We start from the raw sequence: 25975 nt of genomic DNA on the forward strand, positions 1-25975 counted from the left end.
GCATCTCCTATGCAATGGACATGAACTTGGGCAAATTCCAAGAGATGGTTGGGGACAGGGAGACCTGGCATGCTACAGGCCATGGGATTGGACATAGTCGGACATGACTGGGCAACTGAACAACAAATAAAATCTGCCTTAAATCCATTATTTTAGCCAATACATTATGCTGCCTCTCATAATAGTTGCAATATTTTGCATTTTTAAAAAATATGTAAATATTAAAAACTCACTTGTTACTCTTCTATACAGAATAATCATCACAGTGATATTCTTTAAAGACCAACCTAAGTTCAGTTCAGTTCTGTCACTCAGTAGTGTCCGACTCTTTGCGACCCCATGAATCGCAGCACGCCAGGCCTCCCTGTCCATCACCATCTCCTGGAGTTCACTCAGACTCACGTCCATCAAGTTGGTGATGCCATCCAGCCATCTCATCCTCTGTCGTCCCCTTCTCCTCCTGCCCCCAATCCCTCCCAGCATCACAGTCTTTTCCAATGAGTCAACTCTTCGCATGAGGTGGCCAAAGTACTGGAGTTTCAGCTTTAGCATCATTCGTTCCAAAGAAATCCCAGGGCTGATCTCCTTCAGAATGGACTGGTTGGATCTCCTTGCAGTCCAAGGGACTCTCAAGAGTCTTCTCCAACACCACAGTTCAAAAGCATCAATTCTTCAGCGCTCAGCTTTCTTCACACTCCAACTCTCACATCCACACATGACCACTGGAAAAACCGTAGTTTTGACTAGATGGACCTTTGTTGGCAAAGTAATGTCTCTGATTTTGAATGTGCTATCTAGGTTGGTCATAACTTTCCTTCCAAGGAGCAGGCGTCTTTTAATTTCATGGCTGCAGTTACCATCTGCAGTGACCTAAAGGTAAACAATAAAGTTTAAAAATAGCTTTATGTGAAAGTATTTACCTTTTCATTTCCAGTCATTCAGTCCTGCACTGAGGGTAACAAGAGTTATGAATTATACCAAAGTTTTCATAAACCAGTAGCTAAAATGGCAGACATGCTCCACACAACCCGTCAATCACAAAAGGAAAAATGGTACCATTTGAATTAGAAGTAAGAAGACTAATGCATTTTTATCCTTAAGAGTTAGAAGGGAAATAGATCTTTCAGCTCCAAGATAGCAAAGCAAGCAATATGAAATCTTTATTTGCACAAGATACTTTGCACAACAAGCAATCCCAAAGCATTATTTGTTCACAGTATATTGTAGCATCTGTTCCATTCATCATGGGAGGAATGGTTGAGACTTGGAAACCTTTAGTTATGGTTCTGGCCCAGGATTAGTGACCCCATGTTCAGATTAATACCTTAGGTTTAAAGGTGACTGACTTCCCCCCAAAGGCTGAACTGCAGTAGCTAGCCCTAATTATCAATGTTTTAAGTTCCAGTGTGTTTTGAAAGGAAGAGGTAGGTTTTGCTAACCTCAGGAAATGAGAACTAAAATGAAATTGTACAAATGATTTCCCCCAAAGCAAATGCTAAACAATATTATTGCATGCAAATGATATTAATCCCTGTGAACTTTCCTTTTATATATAATTATAAAGCAATCTAGAAGGTGAGGCATGTCTTTGCCTTTGATGCTATTCAGTTTCTGAGGGGAGAATTTCTCAAGTGTTTTTCAAATCTAAAAAGAAAAGAAAAGGAAAGGAAGGATTGCAAGGAGGTAACCACAGATTTTCTATATGAATCAACAATTAGGAAAAAGAAAAAAAAAACAACTTCAAAGGCATGGTATGTAAGACTGATAGAACATGCAAGATATGTACCATATATATTATCATACATTTACAGCATAAAAGCCTAGAGACACAGGGTTTGTTTGATGTCAACCGCCTAATATCTAATGCAATTAAAAACAAAACAAAATTAAATGACTTAGTAGGACCAACATCTATAAGACTAACATTGACCATATATGGACCAATTTGATTATGAATGCTATTGATAAATATACAGTTAAAATAGCTTCAGCACCTACATTGTTTTTAAATCAAATTATTTTGTTTATCCAAGTCATAGGTCAAATAAAGTGAATTCTTAAATAAGCAACAAAAGTATGTCAGCATAACAACATATGATAAGTACAATTCTAGGCACTGGGATTATATCATTTTTGATCTTACTATGTACCATACATTTAAGCAGGAGAGACAGAGGTAAATACAACCAGACTATGTTCAGTGCCACAGGGCAGACTGTTGGGCAGTGTGTTGCAGGGAGCTCTGTCTGAGAACATGAGTGTGGATCTATGATGAAAAGAAATGTTCTCACAAAGGATTATGTGGAAGGCATTGCAAGGAGCATCAACGGCCTGAAGATGGGGAGGGGAGGCCATACATTGGAGGAAGAACCAGGAAGTCCGTATCAGGAAGCAGACTGAAACAGGGTGAACATGAGCAAAGAATGGCAGGGAAAACAATCAAGTAAAGCTAGAGAGGTAGTGAGGAGTCAGATGATAACAGATTGTGACATGCATATGCTTCTATTATATCATGGAATGCTTTAAACAGAATTTTAGGGTACCATAGTGACTCCTGAGGAGCAATATGGAATATACTAACTGTATATAAATGATATTCTTGGACCTGTAGTTTCATGAGTTATTTTAAGGCATGATGTATTAGTTTCTCAGTATTATAGTGATACTATAGCAGTTGGATTTATGATTTAAATTTGGTTACACCAAAGCTTTTGGAGGATTGATAGTTGAGACTCTCCAGGTAGCTAGAAAGTCCCTATGTGACACTGTGTTAGACTCCCAACAGAAGTAGACTCTGGGCTTCTTCAGTGACCCTGGCACTGGAGGGTTTACATGCTCGCCCCTTGTTGTTTGAATCTTGTACAGAACACACCCTGAGAGACCCAGCAGTAGAGAAGGACAAGGAAGACTACTCCATTTACACTCGTGCATTCCATTTGTACACTGTTTCCTACAGTTGAGTATATACAATGTCGAGTCTGTAAGTCTTTCTGCAAACACTTAAATAATGCCTAATTAACACCGTTACTTACAGTTAAGAAAGAAGTCAATAAAATATTTTGTGTGTTACTTTTGGAAAGTTATTGGTAATAGTTTATTCAATAATTTGATGTTTGTTAATTCAGATGTTTTATCATTAATTTGTAAGTAAACTACAGGCTAGCTACTGAACTTAGTATTTCAGTCAGATCAGATTAGATCAGATCAGTCGCTCAGTCGTGTCTGACTCTTTGCAACCTCATGAATCGTAGCGCGCCAGGCCTCCCTGTCCAAAAACCAACTCCCGGAGTTCACTCAGACTCACGTCCATCGAGTCAGTGATGCCATCCAGCCATCTCATCCTCTGTCGTCCCCTTCTCCTCCTGCCCCCAATCCCTCCCAGCATCAGAGTCTTTTCCAATGAGTCAACTCTTCGCATGAGGTGGCCAGAGTACTGGAGTTTCAGCTTTAGTATCATTCCTTCCAAAGAACACCTAGGACTGATCTCCTTTAGAATGGACAGTTGCACTTCCCTGCAGTCCAAGGGACTCTCAACCATAGCTTTAAGAGTAAGTAGGAATGCATCTAGACAAAAAATACACCTAGGCAAAAAAGCAATGTTGAGAAAGAAGAATGGAACTGGATGAATCAACCTACCTGACTTCAGGCTCTACTACAAAGCCACAGTCATCAAGACAGTATGGTACTGGTGCAAAGACAGAAATATAGATCAATGGAACAAAATAGAAAGCCCAGAGATAAACCCATGCAACTATGGACACCTTATCTTTGACAAAGGAGGCAAGAATATACAGGGGAGAAAAGACAATCTCTTTAACAAGTGGTGTTGGGAAAACTGGTCAAACCACTTGTAAAAGAATGAAACTAGAATGCTTTCTAACACCATACACAAAAATAAACTCAAAATGGATTAAAGATCTAAACATAAAACCAGAAACTATAAAACTCTTAGAGGAGAACATAAGCAAAACAGTCTCTGACACACATCACAGCAGGATCCTCTATGACACACCTCCCAGAATATTGGAAATAAAAGCAAAAATAAACAAATAGTATCTAATTAAACTTAAAAGCTTCTGCCCAACAAAAGGAACTATAAGCAAGGTGAAAAGACAGCCTTCAGAATGGGAGAAAATAATAGCTAATGAAGCAACTGACAAACAACTATTCTCAAAAATATACAAGCAAGTCCTGCAGCTCAATTCCAGAAAAATAAACGACCCAATCAAAAAATGGGCCAAAGAACTCAATAGACATTTCTCCAAAGAAGACATACAGATGGCTAACAAACACATGAAAAGATGCTCAACATCATTCATTATCAGAGAAATGTAAATCAAAACTACAATGAGGTACCATTTCATGCCAGTCAGAATGGCTGTGATCCAAACATCTACAAGCAATAAATGCTGGAGAGCATGTGGAGAAAAGGGAACCCTCTTACACTGTTGGTGGGAATGCAAACTAGTACAGCCACTATGGAGAAAAGTGTGGAGATTCTTTAAAAAACTGGAAACAGAACTACCATATGACCCAGCAATCCTACGGCTGGGCATATACACCGAGGAAACCAGAATTGAAAGAGACACGTGTACCCTAATGTTCATCACAGCACTGTTTATAATAGCCAGGACATGGAAGCAACCTAGATGTCCATCAGCAGATGAATGGATAAGAAAGCTATGATACATATACACAATGGAGTATTACTCAGCTATTAAAAAGAACACATTTGAATCAGTTCTAATGAGGTGGATGAAGCTGGAGCCTATTATACAGAGTGAAGTAAGCCAGAAAGAAAAATACCAATACAGTATACTAACACATATATATGGAATTTAGAAAGATAGTAATGACAACCCTGTATGCGAGACAGCAAAAGAGACACAGATGTATAGAGCAGTCTTTTGGACCCTGTGGGAGAGGGAGGGTGGGATGATTTGGGAGAATGGCATTAAAACATGTATAATATCATATACGAAACGAATCACCAGTCCAGGTTTGAGGCAGGATACAGGAAGCTTGGGGCTGGTGCACTGGGATGACCCAGAGGGATGGTTTGGGGAGGGAGGTGGGAGGGGGGTTCAGGATGGGGAACACATGTACACCCGTGGGGGACGCATGTTGATGTATGGCAAAACCAATACAATATTGTAAAGTAAAAAAAAATAATGATAATAATAATAAAAAAATTAAAAAAAAAAGAGTCTTCTCCAACACCACAGTTCAAAAGCATTAATTATTTGGCACTCAGCTTTCTTCACAGTCCAACTCTCACATCCATACATGACTACTGGAAAAACCATAGCCTTGAGTAGACGGACCTTTGTTGGCAAAGTAATGTCTCTGCTTTTGAATATGCTATCTAGGTTGGTCATAACTTTCCTTCCAAGGAGTAAGCATCTTTTAATTTCATGGCTGCAATCACCATCTGCAGTGATTTGGGAGCCCCCAAAAATAAAGTCTGACACTGTTTCCACTGTTTCCCCATCTATTTCCCGTGAAGTGATGGGACCAGATGCCATGAACTTAAATGCATATTTAACTATACTGTTAATCTATCATTGCAAAATACTTCCATAAGAATAATATGAAATATATTACAATGTGAAGCATAGCAGATGATGTAATAAAAGATATTATGCTGTAAAATTTTATTTGGTCTTAATATAGGAGTGATCAACACCATTGTTTTAATCTGGTAGAGCTGCCATAGCAAAATACAAGAAACTGGGTGGCTTAAACAACAGAGATTTATTTTCTCAGTTTTGGAGGCTGAAAATCCAACCAAGATAAGAGTGTTAGCAGCTTTAATTTTTCATGAGGCCTCCCTTTCTGCCTTGGGCATGGCTACCTTCTCACTTTACCCTCATACAGCCTTTCCTCTGTGTGCGTTCCTGGCCTTTCCTCCTTTTTTGCATAAGGCCATTTGTCTTATTGGACTACAGCTCACTCATATCACCTCATTTTGCCTTGATTATCTCCTAATAAGTTCTCTCTCCAAATACAGTGACGCTGGGGACTAGAGCTTGATGACAAATAAAAGGATAATGGAGTAAGCATGCTGCTGCTGTTGCTGCTAAGTCGCTTCAGTCGTGTCCGACTCTGTGCGGCCCCATAGACGGCAGCCCTCCAGGCTCCTCTGTCCCTGGGATTCTCCAGGCGAGAACACTGGAGTGGGTTGCCATTTCCTTCTCCAATGAATGAAACTGGAAAGTGAAAGTGAAGTCGCTTAGTCGTGTCCGACTCTTGGCGACCCCATGGACTGCAGCGTACAGGCTCCTCCGTCCATGGGATTTTCCAGGCAAGAGTACTGGAGTGGGTTGCCATCGCCTTCTCCTGGAGTAAGCATAGCTCAGGCATAAAAATGGAGTTGGGCAGCCATTGAGTATCTCATCTTAAACATGTTTATGCATCTCTGAAAACTTGGATTTTCTCTCAACTGTACCAAATTCAATGACACCACAGATATATTAGAACAACATTGACCAGAGCAATCTATGATCTCAAAATCCCCCCTTGTTACTACATAACTATTTCAGACTCAGCCAATCTTTGCTTAACCAACAGACTTAGATCTTGCCAGCTCCAATTAAAATTCTTGAAAAATAACATGTTACTAACTGGAGCTTTCAAGTTTTTGCCTTCATAAGCCTCCTCCATTTTTAAGTCTGATAGAACATAATTCAAGTGCTTCTCAAATTTGTGTCTCCTGGACTACAATCCTGATAAACCTCAAATAAGTACCTCTTTATTTTAATTAGTTCTCCATTTCTGAAATTTTACTTCAACATATAAATATGGAAGTGCAGAATTTGGTACATAGAAATCATAGTGCCAAGTGATCATCACCAGGATTTTGTCTTGGAAGAGCAAGTTTTATTCATAATATAAAACTCTAATACTAAATTCACTCTTCTTTGTTCAGTATTATGTGATTAAGACGATTAGGGAATCATCTGGTGATTATAATCCTGAGTAAGTGAAAGTAAACATCTTGAAGTTATTATTTTTATTTTATTTAAATATTTTAACCACTTCTTCATGAGATAAAGACAATAGCCAATTCTACATTTCCAAAATTGAGTATTTTATTGTTATTATTTACAATAACAACTCCCATTATTTTGAAGGCTAATTACACACCTGCTCTATTATTAAAAGAATTCAAGTTACTATTTGATGACTTTTTATTATTTGAAGTTTCATTGCCATGCTTAGGATAATATGTTTGGATAGTTTTGCTCATTCCTTCTAAAACAGAGATTGGTTTCCAATAAATATCCAAGGAAAATTAAAGGTCAGTATTTGATGTGTATTTTAAAAAGCTATTCATGTACTTATACTAGAAATAGGCACAGGCCTGTATGATGTTTTTGTTTAAACTTTCCATATAATGATTCCAAATTCAAGTAAAACTCTACTGCCGTAAAATAAATACCATGATAAAATTTGAACACACACACACAAAAAAAACAATTTAGATATGATTTCTTTATGTTGCAAAAATTTTGTTTTTAAAAATAACTCCACAAAATGTTTTTAATATGTTTTTCTCTCTCACTTACTCATTATTGGAGAAATATTTTTTTACTCTCAATACTACTTGATTTCTGGTCACCAAATGTGTGGGTTTTTCACCTATTAAACAATTCTCTAACACCATCTGGGTTTCCTGAAATTAATGCAGTTCTGATACTGACCAGAGTTGGCACAGATCCCAGAGGTTAAGGACTCAGTCTCACAAGATTGCATCCACTCCAGATGGCTACTGCAAGTGGTAGGTCCCCATTACCTGTACCTTCTTTCTGTTGTTGTTGTTCAGTGGCTAAGTCACGTCTGACTCTTCCTGACCCCATGGACTGCAGCATGCCGGGCTCCTCTGTCATCCACTATCTCCAGGAGTTTTCCCATTCTTTCTGACTTGGCTATAGATTGGAAGTTCCTGCAACCCCCCTCTTTGGATCAGATTATCTGCTAGAACAGCTTACAGAACTGGGTAATGCTCTGGAACTTAACTGGAATTACTTATGTTTACTAACTAACTCGGAGAAGGCAATGGCACCCCAGTCCAGTACTCTTCTTGCCTGGAAAATCCCATGGATGGAGGAGCCTGGAAGGCTGCAGTCCATGGGATCACTGAGGGTCGGACACAACTGAGTGACTTCACTTTCACTTTCCACTTTCATGCATTGGAGAAGGAAATGGCAACCCACTCCAGTGTTCTTGCCTGGAGAATCCCAGGGATGGGGAAGCCTATAAAACAAAGGATATGATACAAGATACAGGTGAACACTCAGATGAAGGGGTGTATAAGAAGAGGTCTGGAATGATCTCAAAGGCAGAAACATCTGTCCCCATGGAAATAGGTGTGCAACACCCACAGGTACATGGATGTGGTCACCAATGCAAAGCTCCCTAGCCTCTGTATTATTGGGATTTCTATGGAGCCTCATTACATAGGCATGGTCAGTTACTAAATCCAATTTTAGCTTCTCTCTTCTCTCTGGAGAAGGGGGGTTGAAAGTTCTCTCTGAGGAGGGGAATTAAAAGTTTTAGGTTTCTAATCATGGCTTGGTCTTTCTGGTAACCAAGCCCCTCCAGGAACCTAATGAGATACCTTATTATATCAAATGTCTGTATAGTGAAAGCTATGTTTTTTCCAGTAGTCATGTATGGGTATGAGAGTCAGACCATAAAGAAGGCTGAGTACTGAAGAAACAGTTGCTTTCTAACTGTCATGTTGGAGAAGACTCTTGAGAGTCCCTTGGATAGCAAGGAGATCAAACCAGTCAATCCTAAAGGAAATCAACCCTGAATATTCATTGGAAGGACTGATGCTAAAGCTGAAGCTCCAATATTTTGGCCACCTGATATGAAGAGCTGACTCATTGGAAAAGGCCCTGATGTTGGGAAAGATTGAGGACAAGAGGAGAAGGGGGTGACAGAAAATGAGATGTTTGGATGCCATCATCAATTCAATGGACATGAGTTTGAGCAAACTCTGGGAGATGGTGAAGGACAGGGAAGACTGGTGTGCTGTAGTCCATGGGGTCACAAAGAGCTGGACATGACTCAGTGACTGAACAACATTAGAACAAAAGATGTTTCTATCACCCAGGAAATTCCAAAGGATTTAGGAGTTCGGTGTCAGGGACTGTAGTCAAAAACTAAATATTAGAAAAAAAAGATCTCTTACACCCTTATTTATAAGGATTTTAGGATCTGATATTTGTGCCACGAACCAGGGTTGCAATAAGTATTTTGTTGAACACACCCTTTTAAAAATTTAATGCACTTAAAGCAAACAACCAAAGGTATAATAATTAACATGAAGAAAGACAATTTGATGATTTGATTTTTAAGGCTATTTTGAGTCATACTAGCCTATCTATCTATCTATTATTTATGCATCTATCAGCTTTTAGAACTGTAATAGATTATAATAAACTTTGATAGAATCACCCATAAAAATGCAATTGATATTAGATGCATATGTGAGAGCCATCACAATATCCCTCTTATAGGGTATCTCCCTTCCTCCCTGTTTTGCTTTTCTATTGCTGCTAGGACAAATTATTGCAACCTAGTGACTTAAAAACTAGCAAAACTTGTATTTCCAGATTCTGTATGTCAGAAATTCAATATGGGTCTCACTAGCATCAGGAGGGCTGCATTTTTTCTGGTGCTCTAGATAAGAATTATTTTTCTTGCCTTTTCCTGCCTTTGAGGTCTCCCTCTGCTTCTTGCGTATAGCTGCCTGCATGGCCAGACGTTCTTCTCATGTTGCCTTCTCTCTCTGATCACAGCTGGAAAAGGTCCTCCAGTTTTAAGAACTCCCTTGATTAGATGGTACTCTGCTCAGATAATCTAGTAAAATCCAACCATCCTTCACATCCTAATTTAATTTCTATTCTGTCTGCTGACAGTTGATGATGACCCATTCAAATATGAATACCTGATTTAATTTGGATCAAGGAGTGCCTCCATGGGATTTTGTTTTGAGACTGCTTGCTGGCCATTCTCTTTCATGGTGTCTAAAGCTATACATTTTAAAATTATAAAAGTGTTAGCTGACATGTTTCTTGCCATTTGGAGGCAATATGCCAGTAAGGAGAATCAAGCACAGATGCAGATTTAGAGACAAGAGCCAGAGACAAAGTAAGATTGACATTATTTAAATCTTCATAAGGCCCCTGAGGTCCAGATCTGTCTCTGCTCTTCCTACACCAGTAGTTCAATTTGAACCTTGAATTCTAAGAACCAAAATTATATACACATTTTCTTTTTAGTGAAGTCAATTTGAACTTCTGTTCTTACATTCAAAGGTCTTAACAAATATGCAATAAATTGGACTTGCCTAGAGACCGAGACAGAAAACTAATTCTTAACCAAGCTACACTCACTTTGATTTATTTATATATAAATTAAATAATTAAATCAACTTATTGCCTCAACCAATGTTATTTTTTCATTGTTCTGAATTTATTTAGATCAATAGTCTCCAAAGATATCTACATCATTTCTAAACTTTTGCCAAAGATACATCTTAAATTCAAGAAATGAGTTCCACCAAGTTTTTGCATATTAATGGCAACCCACTCCAGTATTCTTGCCTGAAGAACTCCACGGACAGAGAAGACTGGCAGACTATAGTCCATTGCGTTGCAAAGAGTCAGACAAGACTCATATCACTGTATGGCAAAACCACTACAATATTGTAAAGTAATTAGTCTCTGACTAAAAAAATAAATTTGAAAAAAATAAATTAACTAAAAAAAGACTGAAACTAAAACTTTCACTTCTTTATTTAAGTACTCTCTCAAAACATACTATACACTCAATTCTTTAAGCAACTACTTTGTCTGTTTTTTTTTTAAATTATTATTATTATTTTTTGATGTTGACCATTTTTTAAAGTCTTGATTGAATTTGTTGCAGTATTACTTTTGTTTTTTTGTTTTGGTGTTTGGTCCACAAGGCTTGTGAGATCTCAGCTCCCCGACGAGAGATCAAACTTGCAGTCCCTGCATGGCATGGCGAAACCTTAACCACTGGACAGCCAGGGGAGTCCCACAGCTACCTTGTCTTAATCAGAGACTTTTCTTTATAGCTTTACATTATAGATTTTATCCCAAGAAAACAGATATTTCCACATTGAATTAGCAGATAACCTCACTGGTTTTGCAAAACCAAAAAACATAGCTAAGAGGAAAAGCAGAAGCAGAAATTGCTTTCTCTTTCTGATGGGGCCACTCTTCTCTTTCATCTTTGTTTTTTTCTCTGCATCTGTTTCATGCTTTCTTTGCAAAATAGTTCCCTTTGTTCACTTGTGAATTCTCTTCCCTCAGATTATTTTTCTCACATGTAGATCTGACTGGTCAGGTCAACACCTCTAGGATCATCTCTATACAATATTTTGGTTTAAGTGGCCACACCACATGATATAGTGGCAATACTTCAATGCACATTCCCAGGAGGGAGTCATTGTTGGGCCCAGTTTGAATTATATATCCTTCTCTAGCCAGTTAACTATGCTTCAGATTTAGATGCTAATAAGCTTTTCCCTTCCTTGATCTTCTGGATGGTGTGTCTGCTTACAAATCCAGATGTCTCCTTCATTACTACTTTGCACTACTAATTTATTTTTTAAATATAGAAATTTCTTTTTTAGTGTTTTAGCTTTTCTCTGGCAGCCACTGTATCTTGTATTTCCATGAAAACCCTATAGCATGCAGACTGGCTCACACTTAGTAGGGTTTCTTAAGATTAGTTTTGTTAGTCTTGTTATATCTTTGTGCATGGACTGTAGCCCATCAGGCTCGTCTGTCCATGTGATTCTCCAGGAAAGAACACTGGAGTTGATAGCCATGCCCTCCTCCAGGGGATCTTCCTGACTCAGGGATCAAATCCACATCTCTTACATCTCCTGCGTTGACAGGAGAGTTTTTTTATTACTGGTGCCACCTGGGAAGCTACTTTATCTTTACATATAAATTTAAATCTACTTCTATATCTATCCAATATAAACATCTCATTATTTTTAAAATGTGTTTAAATTAGCTGCTAAAGAGCATATAAAGTATAACTTACAAAAGCACAATAAAATCAGATAAACCAGATCAATGACAATGTTAGATCATGGCTTTACTATTGCTATGAGAGTGTCATATACTGATTACTAATTTTATAGAACATGAAATCAAATGGATCTAAATTGTTTATTAAACATGTTATACAGAGCAAGTTCATTCATTTCTTATCTAAAATATGGAATACATAGGACCTTTTTCATGGGGTGCTTTGCTATGTAAATGAGAGAGTAAGTACAAAACTATGCTCAATGAATGCCTTAAGTTTAACTCACACTCAGTAACTGTTAGCTGTTTTTAGTATAATGGCTAGTTTCATTGTTATTATTGTTTTTATATTATGAAGCTGTCCTTGATGGATTCATTTGTTCAATAGCTTATTATTGAACTCCTACTATATATTAAGTTATATTGGCTATAAGGAATTGACAAAAACTTGCTACACTCAGCTTGCCTCTATGGAGCTTATGTTTTCATGAGGAAATAATTTTGGAGAAAATCAACTAGTGAACAAATAAACTAATTAAAGAGTAAAGAAGATCCTATAAGAAAGCAAGTGAAAAACAAGGAAGAAAGGGAAAGATATGTCCAATTAAATGCAGAGTTCCAAAGAATAGCAAGGAGAGGTAAAGCATTCTTCAATGAACAATGCATAAAAATGGAGGAAAACAACAGAAGGGGAAGACTAGAAATATCTTCGGGAAAATTAGAAATAACAAGGGAAATTTCATCCAAAGATGAAACCATATAAAACTATACCAAATAACAGAATAGATAAAACCATAAAGCTGACATATAAAGTAATATAATATTGGCAGACTCCTGTTGAATCAAGCAAGAAAGCAGGACCTAGATTGTCTACACTTTTGTCTCTCAATAACTTTCTCTACTATGGTTTTCCCAGATGGCCCAGTGGTAAAGAATCTGCCTGCCAAGAAGGAAACCCAGGTTTGATCCCTGTGTCAGGAAAATCCCCTTGAGAAGGAAATGATAACCCACTCCAGTATTCTTGCCTGGAAATCTCATGGAGAGAGGAGCCTAACAGCTAAAGTCCATGGGATTGCAAAGAATCAGACACAGTTTAGTAACTAAACAAGAACTTTCCCTATTAGGAATTCCAAAATTTCCCAATATATCATTTTGAAAACCACTAGGATGGTGGATAAGACCTCGGTGCAAATTTAGAAAGCCAGTGTTATCCTGACATAGCTTCTATATAGCCACACTATAACTGTGGCTTTGATCTCTATGACCTTCAGCTTTTTCAGACTCAGATAAACTAGTGAGGGTGGGAATGAAGAAGATGACTAAAATTACACCCTAGTCAAAACATTTACAATGTTTGATCTACATTTAATTACTTACAAAAATGGAAAGGCTTAAGAGTTTATAACCAATGCATTTCTGAAATCCAAAACAATAAAGTCCTCAGAGGAAATGTAGCAATAAATCATTTTTCAGACAGTTTGAAATACAAGCAGTCTTTTTTCTTTGTATTTTAGAGCAATTTTGAATTGCATATAGAACCCCTATGACTTTCTCTGATCATAAAAATGAATGACTAGAATGAAACAGATGAATAGCCAATGGCTATAAAACATATTAATTGAATTATTTCCTTAGTACTTCACAAATATGAATTCATAATAGCTATTACAGAAAAAAGACATTTCAGTCTTTATAATATCTAAAAGTTGACAATCCATTTGAAGCAGAGAGAACATAGAGTTCTTTTTTTCCTAGATTCATTGTGTAGGGGTTTAAAAGAACAGGAGATTCTTAAGAATAAAATATTTTCTCAGATTTCCTTGTTGTGTGTCAGTTCAGTTTTTGACCTTTAGAACTCATCATGGAAACTTCTATTCATTATGAATATTCATTCTACTGTGACACCTCTGTTGTGATACCTCAATCTAGTAGCTCTAGATCTATGAAAAAAAATGAAACTGTTTTGAAATAATCATCAGAACATTAACATGTCTATCAAGCAGTGCTCCCATAAACAATTATTTGGGTAAATATAAAACAATTAAATACCTTAGAGAAAACAAACTATTTTTCTCATAATTATGAATGCTCAATTTTTAAGATTTTGGTATCATACTTCCTTGGGCTTCCCTGGTGGCCCAGCAGTGAAGAATCCACCTGCCAATGCAAGAGACACAGATTCGATCCCTGGATTGGGAAGATCCTCTGGAGAAAGAAATAGCAACCTCTCCAGTATTTTCCAGTATCCTCACCTGGAAAATCCCATGGACAGAAGAGCCATAGAGTCACAAAGAGTTGGACACAACTAATGACTAAACAACAACATTATGCTTCCTTAGTATCCACTTAATGCCTAGGCTCCTTTTGACTTTTCCTAATGTAAGGGACTTAACTCACAGGAAATATTAAAATAATTCATTGCCCTCTGCATTCCAGCATTATTTGGCCAATGATGATAGAGAATATGTTCAGGGTACATATTTCCCCTTTTCCCCTGTGTGGGACCAGAATGTCCTTCAACTACTTCCCTTTCTGTAATTTCTCTACAGGACTCTCTCCTCTGGATCTAGGTAATCTCTTTTCCCTCTCATCTTACTTAGGGAATACAAGTCGCAACACTGATCATTCTGCCTCTGTGTTGCTGCAGTGTTCCCTGTGGTTTTTTCACAGACTGCCTATACATTGGTAAATACTGTCTGTATAAAACCCTCCAGTAATTGTGGTATACGTGTTTGACTCCTACTTATTGTGGTCAGTAATTAATACCTACTATACCTAGTGACAACATGTAATACAAAATGTCTCAGACCTGACCCTTTCAAAATTCTATTTAGCCTTTAAGCAAATACTAAATGAGTGCTCACACCATGTACAAGTTTTTCTGTTGTATAATGGAAAAGCAGTACTATATTACTGTCTCATCCTATTCTGTTGTTACTAACATCTCTAAGGGCTTCCCTGATATCTCATTTGGTAAAGAATCCACCTGCAGAGCAGGAGTCCCCAGTTTGATTCCTGGGTTGGGAAGATCTGTTGGAGAAGGGATAGGCTACCCACTCCAGAATTCTTGGGCATCCCTTGTGGCTCAGCTGGTAAAGAATCCACCTGCAATGCAGGAAACCTGGATTCAATTCCTGGGTTGGGAAGATCCCCTGGAGAAGGGAAAGGCTACCCACTTCAGTATTCTGGCCTAGAATTCTATGGTCTGTATAGTCCAAGGGGTGGCAAAGAGTTAGACACAACTGAGCGATTTTCACACTCACACAACATCTCTAAATGGCTACCACCTCTAAGGCTTCCTCAGACTCATTATCCAGTTTTGAAAGTCTTCTTTCAAATATATAAAGATTTTACCTTAATGCTTGCTATAGCTCTGAAGGAATTTTTGTCTCTTCTTCTTTAATTTGTTATGTTTCTTTTTATTTATGCATTCATACCTTGAGCAGACACTCACTGAACATCATCATTGGTCAGGAGCTAGGATGGATACAGAGAGCAAAGTTTAAAAACCCTTCCATTCTCTGGAGCTCATATCCTGATATTCATTCTTTACATTATACCACAGGGCAGACATTTATCTTTAATCTGATCATGAAAACATTAATCTTTTCCACATCACTCTACTGGGATCATTTCATATTTCTGAGTAGTAGGAAACTTCAGCTACCTTTTTTTGTTGTTGGTGTTCAATGACTAAGTCATGTCCAACTCTTTGTGACCCTATGGACTACAGCATGCTAGGCTTCCCTGTCCTTCACTGTCTTCTGGAGTTTGCTCAAATTCATGTCCATTGGGCCATATTTTTACACACCTTATATGTGGCCTCAGTTCTTCAAACTGCTTCTATCTCCATAGAAAATCTTTCTGTGGCATTTAGACTAGGTGAATCATTGATATTCAGGCTGTTAATGTCAATGTATTCTTAGCCTTTCTATTTAAAGTTACTTTTTTTATTGTTTTCTAAAAATATAAAATTTGAATGGCAACATTTAAGATTTAAAATAAAGTGTCTAACAATTTCTTCACATATACCAAAAGGGATGTTACAGATAGATCTTGCTGAGAAAGATGTTTGGAATAGACAAGAATGTTTCTATCTATTTATTTTTGGCTTGAATACTTTTAAAATTTTAGGATGTAACTTTAGAACTATCTAATTAGAGCAAAACATAAAACCCTATTATCCAGGACCAAGTTCTCATTTCCTATATGATTCCTAGCATCTTCCCAGAGATGTGGAAATTTTCTGTGGTACATATTAGCTGGAAAAGAATGAAGGCAAAAGGAGTAAGGGGCTGCAGAGAATGAGATGCTTACGTAGCATCACCACCTCAATGGACATGAATTTGAGCAAACTCTGGGAGGACAGAGGAGCCTGGCGTGCTAAAGTCCATGAGATCCCAAAGAGTCAGACATGACTTAGCAACTGAACAACAATAAATATTTGAATTAGTAGCCAAGTTGCAGCTGCAGAGTCTATAAATGTTCTGGAGTCATCAAGTTGTACAGATATCAGCAATCTTTTACAACCACATACTATTTATTTTCCAGAAACAGAATGCTCATGAGTGCATGACAGTCTCCTGGTTTCTCAGCATGTATCTAGTTACTGTGTAAACATTAAGTATAATACAAGATCAAAATAAAAATATAGGTTTATAGTTATTTTTTTTTTTCAGTTTTTCAACCTAGTAAGTAAACATTTACTATTTTTTTTTCTTCAAAGTAGGTTTGCTTTCGGTTTCAAGACACTGATTGCAGAGATTTCTTTGAAATCAGCAGGAAGTAGTTCTACCAGGGTGTTGAGTGGTTACTATATTGCTGAAACCCTTTGAAATTTCTGAACAGGAAATTTCAGATGAACATCTCTCTCTGTGTCAAAATGTCACTTGCGGTATATATAGATATGTTTTACAAAAGGAGCACTGTTGCCTCTGCGTCTTGGGTCTAGGGTTGATTACAAACAGTAACCTTTGTGTTATACTGATTGTTCAATGTCTTTATTAATATTTCTACTAGAAATACACTCCAATATATTGTACTAGTAGTAGAAATGAAATCACTGTCAATTTTATATGTAGGATGAAAATGAATATCATTTTAGGATTCTATTCTGTCAGTTCAGTTCAGTTCAGTTCAGTTGCTCAGTCGTGTCTGACTCTTTGCATCCTCATGGACTGCCACATGCCAGGCCTCCCTGTCCATAGCCAACTCCCAGAGTTTACTGTAATTCATGTCCATTGAGTCAGTGATACCATCCAACCATCTTATCCTCTGTCATCCCCTTTTCCTACCTCCTTCAATCTTTCCCAGCATCAGGGTCTTTTCATATGAGTCAGTTCTCTGCATCAGGTGTCCAAAGTATTGGGCTTCCCTGGTAGCTCTGATGGTTAAGAATCTGCCTGCAATGCAGGAGACCTGGGTTCCATTCCTGGGTTGGGAAGATTTCCCTGGAGAAGGGAAGGGTGATCCACTACAGTATTTTTGTCTGCAGAATCCTGAGGGCAGAGGAGCCTGACAGGCTACAGTCCATGGAGTTGCAAAGAATCAAACCCGACTGAGCAACTAACATTACTATTTCTCAGTTCAGTTCAGTTCAGTCATTCAGTGGTGTCCGACTCTTTGTGACCCCATGGACCACAGCACACCAGGCTTCCCTGTCCATTACCAACACCTGGAGCTTATGAAAACTCATGTCCATAGAGTCGGTGATGCCATCCAACCATCTCATCCTCTGTCGTCCCCTTCTCCTCCCACCTTCAATCTTTCCCAGCCTCAGGGTCTTTTCCAATGAGTCAGTTCTTTGCATCAGGTGGCAAAGTATTGGAGCTTCAGTTTCAACATCAGTCCTTCCAATGGATATTCAGGACTAATTTCCTTTAGGACAGTCTAGTTTGATCTTGCAGTCCAAGGGATTGTCAAGAGTCTTCTCCAACACCACAGTTCAAAAGCATCAGTTCTTTGGTGATCAGCTTTCTTTATAGTCCAACTCTCACATCCATACATGAGTACTTGAAAAACCTTAGCTTTGACTAGATGGGCCTTTACTACTACTACTAGATCATATTAGAACATTCAGTTGACCCCCACATCTCAGTGGCTTAAAACAGAAAAAAAAATTTACCTATCAGGTTATATATCAGTTATGAGTTAACAGGGTAACATCAACTTCTCAGTCATTCAGATACCTGGGCATTTGGAGACATTGTCTGTTAAAAGAGAATTCTCCATGAATCACTTGCAGTGCCTAATAGAGATGTTGGAAGGTTTTTTCCAAGATTCTATTTTTAAGAATAGAATAATAGTCTTAGAACAGCAGTATTATCATCTCTTAGAGACAGGGCAGACTTGTTTCCTGATTGAGATAATAAAAATTCTGTCTCTGGAACAAAGGCTAGACTGATCTGCTAGAAGTCCCTTTAAAATATTGGGGGTTTCTGAACCTCTGGCTCCTCAACTGGACAAAACTCACTGTACAGCAGCATTCCCTTGGGATATTTCCCATGGGACTTGTGGGCAAGGGGAACCTATGTGAACATGAAGCTCCTGCTCTTTGTTGTACTGTGAGGGATAAAGTCATTTGTCTCTGACCCAGGAGTCTCAAGTGTTCTGCTATCATCCAAACAATATATTTCCATTTTTAACTTTTTCTGTGATTTTAATGTAAGCTATATGACAAACATATAGCACTGTGATGCCATATGTGTGTGTTTGTGTATATATATATATATATTTGCATGGTGAATTATAAAGTCTACTCTGAAATCAACAAAATAAATAAAAAAAACTTTTCAATGTATGCATGCTCTGGTTTATACTAAAAATAGTAAAAAAAAGAAAGTGTAATTTGGTCATTGAGGTTGGCAGAAATTATTAAACAGCGTTTATTTCCAGTTTCTAGATAGTTCTTTTTCAAGTCAGTTTTCAAATATATAACTTGAGAGAGGCAGTCCAATTGATAGCAGTTCAAAAATCTGGAGTAATTTAAAATATAAGTAACATATGAATAAGTTGAGTAAGTATGTACATTATATTTTCTGGTGATTGATCATTTTTCAAAAATGAAACTGTGACAAGTTAATTGGTTAGTCTTCAAATACTGTAAAATTACAGCTCTTGATTTTCTCACCTTCTGTACTATTTGGAACATAGGTTTCTATGATATGTATCTAGGAGATGCTAACAAAATAAAGTCTTATCTTTTTATGCTTCAACCCAAAATTGACGCATCAAAGACCATCATTGGAATTTGTCACATGACCCTAACAAGTGGGAAGGTAATGTACCCTTCCTGGGTTCAGTTCTCCAGAAGAAAAGAGCCCTGCATATTGATGAATCCGGGTCACTGAGGGTCGGACATGACTGAGCGACTTCACTTTCACTTTTTACTGTCATGCATTGGAGAAAGAAATGGCAACCCACTCCAGTATTCTTGCCTGGAGAATCCCAGGGACGGGCGAGACTGGTGGGCTGCCGTCTATGTGGTCTCACAGAGTTGGACACGACTGAAGTGACTTAGCAGCAGCAGCAGCAGTAATGCATAACCTCATGAGCTTTCTCTATCATGTGACCTATGGATTGGCCCCCTATACCCTTATAAATGCCATATATAGATAATGTGTATTTTTTGAAAGAATTCCTATAAAGATCTTCCTCTTTTTATGACTATAGTTATTTCTAGCTTTCCAACTTGGGAGTACTAGTGTACTTTTTCAGATTTGTGTTGAAAAACTTCTCTCCATATTAGACTGATATTTACCTTCTGTCTTTCAGTTTAGACTGTATAATGAGTATTGAGAAGAGCACTATTAACATGCCATTCTTTCCGGATGTTCCCAAGAAAGCTTTGGAGATTTTTAAATCACTGTACAGTTTTCAGTAACTAAGCTATTCCATGGCACTGAAACTGTCTCATAGAATTTCAGACTCTGGGTGATAAGTAGGTCTAATCTCATAAATCATTTCTGAACTATCGGTCGAATCAGCTTGATTACTTTGTGGAAAAGTGCTGTGCTAGCTGCCATGGGCCTGCAAGGAGGAAAAAGTACATGCAGTGAATAGTATTCCAAGCCAACCGAATCCTCTAGGAATATCACAAAAAAGCAGAGTCTGATTGAGAAGGAAAGTGTCATTAGATGAGAAAACTCATTTGCCAGCCCAAGTGGGACCTCTTGAACAATATTAAAGATTTTATTTATTTATTTATTTTTATTTTATTTTTTAGGTTGTTTTATTGCCCTGGAAACCCACCAAAGGAGTTTAGCCTGATAAATCCCCCTCATTCCCACAGAACACAACTGTGTATTTGGCTGCTTTCTCTTTGAATTAATGGACTTTTTCTCTAGACATGACTCCTAAGATTAAAACTTAATCTATTAAAATATCTGTTGCCACCTTAAAAGGAAACATAAGGAGATGGAGAAAACTCAGATGGGCAAAGTATTTCTGTTAAGGTGAGGTGCTTGTTGATCTGCAAAGATAAGGGAATGTCCCAGAGGAAAATGTCTGCGGAGACTTAGCAAACAGGAGTTATTTAAAATAATCTCCATTTCTCTTAAAACCCTGTCTAGTGCTCTGATTTTTGAAAACATCTTGTATTATTGATGACTCTGAAATTTTAATATGGTTATGACAGGATTTTGGTTATTTATTGATCCAAACACTTAAAGCAACAGAGAATTAAATTTAATTAAATTCTTGCTTATTCTAGCATATTGATATTATAAACATTTTCCTTCTCTGATTTTTTACATTTGATAGTTTGTGAATGATTGCTAAGCTTTTATGAAAAATGATTTTAATTATTTTATAGACTTTATTTTTATAATTTTGATAATCTGGAAAACAAATGTTATTGACCTAAGATTGTGATGTGTGTAAGTGCTAAATCACTTCAGTTGTGTCTGACTCTTTGTGACCCTGTGGACTGTAGCCCACCTTTCTGCAAAAAAACCATTGATTTAGTACTTTCAATACACTCTAGGAAGTAATTAACTGACATGACCAGTCATTATCTGTAGTAGTTTCATGGGAAAAGAAATTTGATAAATCTTCAACCCACAAGTGCATTAAATATGGAGGCATAAAGTTTCTGGCTAAAATATATCTGCTTCTTGAGCAACATTATGGAACTCACAAAATAATCTGCTATTTTTTTTTAACTTGGCCTAACGATAGTAAATTTGTATTTGGATTAGTTCTGTAAGATGTAGTTCTGAGTTAATCAGATATGAACCCAAGAAGAATGTTTATCCGGATGAATGCTATAGGCGGTTATCAATTTTCTCTTGATAACTGTTTTCTGCCCCATGAATTATTCCATTCTTATGAATCATAAATTAAAACACACTCTTGAGATAGTGGAATAAAAGTAGCAGCATCATGATTAATAATACCATTTTCCAAAATATCTATGCAAACAAAACAGAAGAAAGAAATACATATAAGGCTAAGGGATGTGATCTACAACTGTATACACAGTCTTGGTATGAATACCAGGTTCAGAATCTATTTTGTAATATAAGTGTTGGAACTCTTACATGCAGAATAAAGTTAAGTAAACTTTTTTAGTCATAAGTATTTAATGAAGCTTTCTTAAGTGAATGAATAAATAAATCACTAGAATCTATACAATAAAATTATTCCTGATTATTACTTTGGTTGAATACAACAAAACATGTTAATAGAAATGGATTTCAAGATGATTTATTTTAGACTAACAACTCTTATTAAATATCAGCTTTCTAAAACACCAGTAGTAAGAGAAAAATCAGCTTTTATTTTGCCAAGGACTTTAATGTTTATTGAAAAAATTTACTAATGAGTTGTATCAAGAAGGATATACTAATTATGATACAGATATTTGTAGAATAGAAATTTCAATAGATAATGTTCTAAAAATGAATTTCTCTAGCTTATAGGGATGTTTAATTTACAAATAAAATGTGTATTTTCTGAAAACAAAAGTCAAACAGTGCCAGTCCAGGTTCGATGCATGATACTGGATGCTTGGGGCTGGTGCACTGGGACGACCCAGAGGGATGGAATGGGGAGGGAGGAGGGTTCAGGATGGGGAACACATGTATACCTGTGGCGGATTCATTCTGATATTTGGCAAAACTAATACAATTATGTAAAGTTTAAAAATAAAATTAAATTAAAAAAAAAAGTCAAACAGTGTTTCAAATATTTTAAATTAAATGTACATTACTTAAAGGGAAATAGGTACAAGAATTGTAGCCATCAAGATAATAAACTCTGTAGAACAGCGTTCTGAGAATACTTTCTGTGTTTACGGTGAACACATGTTTCATCATCAGTCTGAGGAAGAACAGCTATTGATAGCTTGTTTAGCCCTCTCTTGCTCCCCCAGCTCCTTTCTGCTAGGTGTGTTACTTTGACTGCGAGGACTATATTAGTTCACTGCTCTGTGCTGCATGCAACACCGTCTCTTAGGACACAAGAATAAAGGTTGCTTAGAAGATTCAAAATTGGACATCTGATTCAGATCAGTGATATTTCAGTGAACAGGTTAGTTCAGCACTCTGTTGTGCGTAATACAGTCTGAAAACACACACACATATACAAGATGTTTCTAAGACAGCTAGCTATATGCGTGGTTCAGGATAGTGTTATTTCTGACTTGACTTCAACTCTTTCTGCTCTTAAACGTAAACAGAATTCACATGATCTATGGAGGCTGAGAAGTCCTAAAGTCTGACATTATGCTGGAGATCCAAAGGAGCCAATAGTGTAGTTTCAGTCTGATCTGAAGGTCTGGGCACTCGGAGACGTGAAAGCTCCAGTTTGAAAGACAGGAAGTTTGAGACCCAAGAACAGCTAATGTTTCAGTTTGAGTCTTGTGGAAGGAAAAGACCAATGTCCCAGCTAAGGTCTTCATTTGATTTCATGGGATCAAGAGTCAGACACAGCTGAGCATGCATGCACTCATACTAAGGAGGAAATACTTCATTCAGTGTACTGATTGATTCAAATATTAAGCTCATCCAGAATGATGCTTACCGGCACACCCAGAGTATTGTTGGACCCAGTGTCTAAACAAACTGAGGCCCAGCAAATTTGACACGAAAAATTAGCCAAAATGCAGGAAACAGTGAACTTACACTATGCATAGACATAAAGAATTAATCAGTAACTCTTAAGCAGCCTACTACATTAAACATTGTAAGTAATATTTTTTACATTGTCAAATAGAAATGATAAACATCTTTGTTAAATTTTATAAGAACTCAAATTACAATAAATCAGATATGTATTGCTGCTGCTGCTGCTAAGTCGCTTCAGTTGTGTTCGACTCTGTGCGACCCCATAGACGGCAGCCCACCAGGCTCCCCTGTTCCTGGGGTTCTCCAGGCAAGAACACTGGAGTGGGTTGCCATTTCCTTCTCCAATGCATGAAAGTGAAAAGTGAAAGTGAAGTCACTCAGTCGTGTCCGACTCTTCACGACCTCATGGACTGCTGCCTACCAAGCCCCGCGTCCATGGGATTTTCCAGGCAAGTGTACTGGAGTGGGTTGCCATTGCTTTCTCCAGATATGTATTGGGAAGTATGCATATAATAGTGGAAAAAAACATGTTTTATAGGAATTCGAATATTCATTTTCTAAGACTCTGAAATACAGGCAAATTTGAGCTCCTAATGGACCCATGATAATGGACATGGATTATTTCCCTCCATTTAACATATATAGCCACCCAGTCAGTAATGAGTTCATCAATTTACTTCCAAAGTTTGTAGAAATATTTATCTTTGTAAAATTTTGCATAATATTTATTTTATTTACCTATGTAAACATATATACCATCTTCTTTTCAGAAACTGAGGTAGCTGAATCAAAGAAAAATTTCATTTCTTATTAGTAAATAAGATCCTTCTTTGCAAATACGTAGCTGAAGTAATATGGCCATTTCAGTCATAATCTCACAAGTTAGAATTTTTGAAAACTTTACTGACTTTTCTAAGTCTCAAGTATATCGTTCAGTATAATGTGTGCTAATTTCCTAAATAATATCCAAGTGGCTTAAAAGAGCACAACTTTCCAAAGGGTTACTTAGTCTCCCTGGTACAGTTTTCATTGTGACAAATTATAGTAAATAATGTCACAAACGTACATTGTAGGGTAGAACACAATTGCTGCAATTATATTTGGGGTTGCTTTTACTAAATAATTCTCAAAGGAATGCATTTCTAATAATGTAGTAAAATTTTCATGCTGATATGCAATATTAAGAGAACATTTTCCATTTTCCTAAGTTTTACCAATAATGTTAATGTTCATCCACAAGCCAATTTTAAGACTACTTTTAGGATTGAATGTTTATCAGAAAGGAAGGGCAATATCAGGGCAAATTTCTTTAGTGCCTGTGGAATGATGGTTTTCATCAATCCCTATTGCTCTCTGAGGTCTTTTTACAGTTCTGCACAATTATATTGTCTTGTTTTAAAGCTTGAACAACAAATGAAACATATTATTTTGTCCAGTGAAATTATATGGAGGCAAAATCCTGCTTGTCTAGCATAATTAGATTCTTCAGCTTTCTGAGAGACAATACTCCTGTACAAAAGAATTGTTCCATGCCCAAAAAATAAATATTTTCATTATTTTATTGATAGGTAAATCATAGTTGAATAAACACCATATTGTTCCCATAATATCACACATTAGGAATACTAGGGTTATTTTACTTATTTTGACAATGATTATAACCACTTTTTTCAATGTTCGGAGTAAAATGTTTAAAATTAATAACTCTTTAGTAATAGAGAACTATTTTTTCCTATAGACTCAAGTGTATTTCTTTTAGTCACTCAACATTAGAAAGCTTTGCATTTCTACTGAAATAGTTTCAACTTTTAACTAGATAAATTTTTGAACAGGAACAAATTGAATAATTATAATAAATAAGATTTCTTCTGTATTTGGGAAAATTTTTTGATGGGATAAAACTATATTGATGAGAAATTCTGTATTTTGGATTCGTTGAGAGAAATTCAATGTGACTAGGATACAAATAACAAAAAAAATATAATTATACACATGATATATGCACATCTATTTTATGTATATACAAGTAAAAGAAAAACAATATAATGATGAACATTTATTGAAAATTCTGTGTTCAAAATTATTTCTAAGAATGTTATATGTACTGTCTCATCACATTATTAAAATAGCCCATGCAACCAGTACACTATAAACCCATTATGTAGATGTAGAAATTGAGACTTAGAAACGCCAACTTAGTTGCCTGTCATAACATGGCTAAGAGCTGAGGTGAAGCACTGACTGTTGTTGTCCAGTCACTAAGTTGTGTTCAACTCTTCACGAACCCATGGCCTCGAGCACACCTGGCTTCCCTGTCCTTCACTGCCTCCCTCAGTTTGCCCAAGTTCATGACTGATGAAAAGGTGATGCCATCCAACAAGCTCATCCTCTGTTGTCCCAGTCTCTTCCTGTCCTCAATATTTTCCAGCATCAGGGTCTTTTCCAGTGAGTTGGCTCTTCACATCAGGTGGCCATATTATTGGAGCTTCAGCTTCAGTATCAGTCCTTTAAATGATTATTCAGAACTGATTTCCTTTAAGATTGACTGGCTGAATCTCCTGGCTGTCCAAAGGATTCTTTTTTTTTTAATATAAATTTATTTATTTTAATTGGAGGCTAATTATTCATGTCAGTGTATGGCAAAACCACTACAATATTGTCCAAGGGATTCTTAAGAGTCTTTTCCAGCACCACAATTCTAAAGCATAATGAACCATCAGGGAAGCCCATGAGGAATTGATTGGCAGTAATAAAAAATAAGTACAGTTTACAATATGTTGGTCTCAGTTTACGATATGTGTTACTTCTTATCACAAAGAGAATGACCTA

Source organism: Bubalus kerabau, chromosome 2 (assembly GCF_029407905.1).
Source record: "Bubalus kerabau isolate K-KA32 ecotype Philippines breed swamp buffalo chromosome 2, PCC_UOA_SB_1v2, whole genome shotgun sequence".
NCBI lineage: Eukaryota > Metazoa > Chordata > Mammalia > Artiodactyla > Bovidae > Bubalus > Bubalus kerabau.